The sequence below is a fragment of the Neophocaena asiaeorientalis genome, unplaced genomic scaffold, assembly GCF_003031525.2.
Source record: "Neophocaena asiaeorientalis asiaeorientalis breed wild unplaced genomic scaffold, Neophocaena_asiaeorientalis_V1.1 scaffold134, whole genome shotgun sequence".
Taxonomy (NCBI): domain Eukaryota; kingdom Metazoa; phylum Chordata; class Mammalia; order Artiodactyla; family Phocoenidae; genus Neophocaena; species Neophocaena asiaeorientalis.
The window spans coordinates 19,300,235-19,304,685 of NW_020185339.1; the positions used below are offsets into that span (position 1 = coordinate 19,300,235).

The window sequence follows — 4,451 nt, forward strand, 5'->3', positions numbered from 1 at the left end:
TGAAATGCCAGAAAAGCATAGTATTGTGGGCTTAAAAAACAACAACAAATAAAAAATCCCCACATATGTCAGTATCTAGAAGTAACTTACTCAAGGTGAAAATTCTGTTTTTAAGGAAGCCACATCATCTAAGCCTAATGTCTAGGTCCTGGGTCTTGAAACTCTGCTGTGTCTGCTCCGGGGCAGTCTTGCTTTACATTTATCTTCATCTAGGGTCTTTTCATGGCAACACTTAGCAGGTCTAGAACACACAAGGCAAGGTAAAAGACACAAGGCAAGGTTTCTTTCCTTCACTCTTGTGGTTCTAATAGAGGTTAAAATGAGGTAAGGATGCAGGTAGGTGAATTCATCTGCCCACTTCCTGCTTGTTTGTATATCACAAAAAATTTGGTGGCTTCAACATCTCTAGCAACTTAGCCAGGCTAATCTTCTCTGTATTGTTCCAATTTTAATATATGTGCTGCTGAAGCAAGCGCTCGATGTGTCTTTTCATTCAAATTTTATGCCTTTACACACGTAAAAATATATTCAGATAAAATTTAGAGTATTGTTTTATGTTTTAGACTTCACTTAAATGAATTCATCCTGTATAAATTATACTGCAACTGCTTTTTTTTCTGACAGTATTGTTTTTTATAATCTACTAATTATGTAAATATGTGTATATATATATATATATATATATATATATAATTAGTGGGTTGCTTTTACTTGCTGTATGATATTCTATCATTTAAACATACCATATTTTAGTTATTTTCCTTCCGATAGACATTTCAGTTTTGGTCAATATTTTGCATACGTACCCTCTTATAAATGTGTGAGAGTTTCTCTAGAGTATGTACCTAGAAGTAGGAATGTTGAGTTTTACAGTATGTTCATGTTAACCTCCATGTCCTTTATTTACTTTTTGCCAAAGTATTATACCTAAATAGTTAAAAATTCAGAGTACAGCATAAAAATTGTAGAGTATAGCATAAAAGTATAGCATAAAAAATTGTTGTCCCCCTTTCTACCTTCTCTCATTCTTCTCCCTGGAAGCCACCACTTCCAACTGTTTTAAAAGTTTATTCTGATATTTACCTCCATTTATATACAATACACACATACTGCCATCGCTTGATTATTAATCGTAAACATCTGTTGTCTTCTTGCTTTGGAACATAAAGACTTTAGCTCATTCATAGCTTCTTATTCCTTCCTTCTATTTTTCTATATAATTTTGTATCTCAGTTTTTGCTTATTAAATCTCTAATTGTGTCAGCATCTTTTGACTACCTAAATATTGATCACTGTTGAGCCAAGCATTAGACTATACTTTTATTTCCCATCTTTTTTTCTGAAGTTGATAATTGCTTGATTTTTTATCTTCATTCATTATTTTTCTTTGAATAAAGTTTTCCCATAGTTCCAAAACTGCCATAAAATATATCTCAATATAATTTTCATCAGGCCTAAACTTCAGGACAACTTATTTGTTCTATTTCCCCCCGGAAACATCAACATTGGACATATCTGATGTCCTGACAATCTGAATTGGTTGCATTCTCAGCTTTGATGTTCATTGTTATCTTGGAACTTTCTTTCGTCACCATTTTTGGAATTTTGTTTGCTTTCCTTCTATCTTCTTTCTGGAGCCAAAAGGAGGAAAGAGGAGAAGGGTCCTACTGCTCAATATGAACTCTTTTCACCATCTTTTCATCTATGCCTGGTCATCTTCCAACTGGGACCTCTCTGTATTTCCAGAGAACAAATACTTGTTTCCCTGCAGGGATTGGGGAAGTTGCCTGGCTTCTTTGAGGATGAGAACTTGGGAGTTTCATTACAAGCTGTACAGTCTTACAAGCAATCTCTGTGTTTTCAGCCCCTTCTCTGCATCACTGCCTCCAACTCTTGAGCCATTCTAGGGTTCTGAGGGCTAAGGCAGCTTGCTTATCTTTGCTTCTCCCAGTATAGGCAAAAATGTTGTATTTCTGTTTCTTTTTCTTGTTGTTTGAGATAATTTCCAAATGGGGAAGCAGTCAGAAACGTCTTCTGTTCCTCCTACTATGATATACTGCTTCCTCCGAGGATACAGAAGTTAGACTTCCACATTCTCAATAACTATTGTGGCAGCAGTTGTGGAACTAAGTTAGGAACTCCACTGAGAGATCGGTAAATTAGACTGGAATTAACTGAAAGAGCTAGATAAAGCTTATCTATCAGCCAGGATAAGGACTTAATGTTAGAGAATTAAATTGAGTGTAAAAAAAGAAAGGAAAGGGTAGCCCCTCTTCAAGGTGGCAAAGATATTTCTGAGTCCGCCTTTGGAAAATTCCTTCAAAACAAAGAGAAGAGAAAAATGAAACTCTGACTTCATCTCTGATGAAAATAGGAGACATTTGTATCTCTGAACCGTCTTAAGTGCTTACAGGAGAAGTACCGATGTGAGGCAGGTTTGCTGCATGATCTGACCCCAATCTAACTTTACAAGATTATTTTTTATCACTTTCTTACATGTACCTCATGTTTAAACAAAAATGGGTCCTTCAGTTTCCCAGAATATATCTACCTTTCATATCTTCTTGTTATGCAGGACACATGCTATTCTCTCCTCATAAAATAATGGTGCTTAACGTTGGCTTGTGTGTGTGTCAGGAGAGGTGTTGAGAATTAAATATCCTCCTAGTGAGCTAGTATGCAGTTAAGATTAAAAACCACTGGTCTGGAATGTCCTCACCACCCCTTTTCTCTTCTGCCCTCAGGCTTTTCTGTAGCCAAACTCTACTCATTGTTTCTGGTCATCTCAAGGTCCACCTCAAACTCTTCCTGACCCTCCTCACCCTCCATTCCCCTATCCAGATATTAGTTCTTCCTCCAGTGATCCTCTGTAGCTCTTTATTTGTACACTTCTTCTGGCACATATTATATTCTTGAACATGGAGGAATGACACTTGTTATTTGTTTTTGTCATCTCTAGACTGTAAATCTCTGGAACGATTGAGCCTCTTCATTTTTACATCTTTCAAAGCATCTAGCACAGGGGCTTTCATATAAGTGGGTACTCAATAAACATTTGTAACATTGAATAATTCACCTTTGATGAGGTGCATTTTTTTTAACTGAGAAAACTGAGACTAGAAGTCTGTGGGATGTGAAAATAAGGGCATATTCAGTGACAGGTAAGGATTAATGACTATTTCTTCCATGTTTGAGTGTATGGTTTAAAGGACTAAAAGTCTGGCTAGCTATAATGTTTCTAACACAGAGATAAGTAATATACACATCTTCAAAGTTTTACCTAAGTTTACAATTTCTAATTTTCTATCAGAAAACAACTCTGAAAAGAGAGCCACTTTAATTATTGTATATTTCTAGACCCAATAATTAGAGAGCAAATTAGGTAGTATTTGCTGACTAAAAAATTACACAACATAGGAAACAGGAAATTATAGTACAATATATCAAAGCAACAGTACTTATAAATTCAAATTGCTTGAGTCTGTCAGCCTTTACCTGGTGCGTTTTAGATATTCATTGTTTGAAGGACTTAAATAATACAAGGTGAATTGATGTAAAAGTCTGAAGATGGGGGTCAATGCTAAAGATTTGGGGGAGGGGGCAGTAATATACTGATGGTAGCTAAGGTCCAGAGAATAGATGGGATTGCTTCAGAAGAGTATGTCAAGAGAAAGATGTGGACCAAGAATGGCATTCTAAAACTCAATAACATTTAAGGGATGTCATAGGAAGAAGAATTTATGAAGGTGAATGAGGAGGATAGGTCAGACAGGAAAAGGAAAAGCAGAAGGGAGTCAAATTTCAGAAGCCAAGGGATTAGAGAATTCAAGGACCCAGGAGGACTTCTGGTTTGAAGATGGTGTCATATGTAGTTGGCATTTTCCTTTTCTCTTACTAAAATTCATCTGAAAGCAGCAAGGAGAATGAGAAAATAAAAGAACACAAACCAGGAGACAGCTAAAACCCCAATCCACCAGATAAGTGGAAATGATGATGAAAGCTTTAAAAATTAAGCAAAAGTAGTTGTAGGGGGAAGCAGAGAGAACACACCATTATCTTAGAATATCTTAGAGCCAGCAAAGTAAACTTCTCAAAGGCAATAAGCATAGCCTAGGGAACAAAATCTAAATATGTTGTTTGGGAATAGGGTGTATGTTGGTTGGATGCGACTACCTGTAGGATCAGTTGTTAGAAGTGGGATTGCTGGGTCAAAATGCAGGAACCTTGGAATTTTTGTTAAATATTGCCAACTTGTCTCCTACAGATTTTAAACTCATTTACACACCAACCAGTAATGTATAAAAATGCCCGCTTCTCTATGCTGTTGTCAAGAGTGTGATATTAAACTTTTGAATCTTTGCCAAAGTTATAGGGGAAAATTGATATTTCAGTGTATCTTTATATATGTTTCTCTTCGTGTGAGAAAGTTGGAACATCTTTTCATATGACCA

At 36.1% G+C, this 4,451-nt stretch overlaps 1 pseudogene; it reads right to left on the minus strand.

The window, feature by feature from the left end:
- Positions 1–380: 380 nt before the first annotated feature.
- On the minus strand, positions 381–476 carry LOC112394443 (uncharacterized; annotated as a pseudogene).
- Positions 477–4,451: the final 3,975 nt, after the last annotated feature.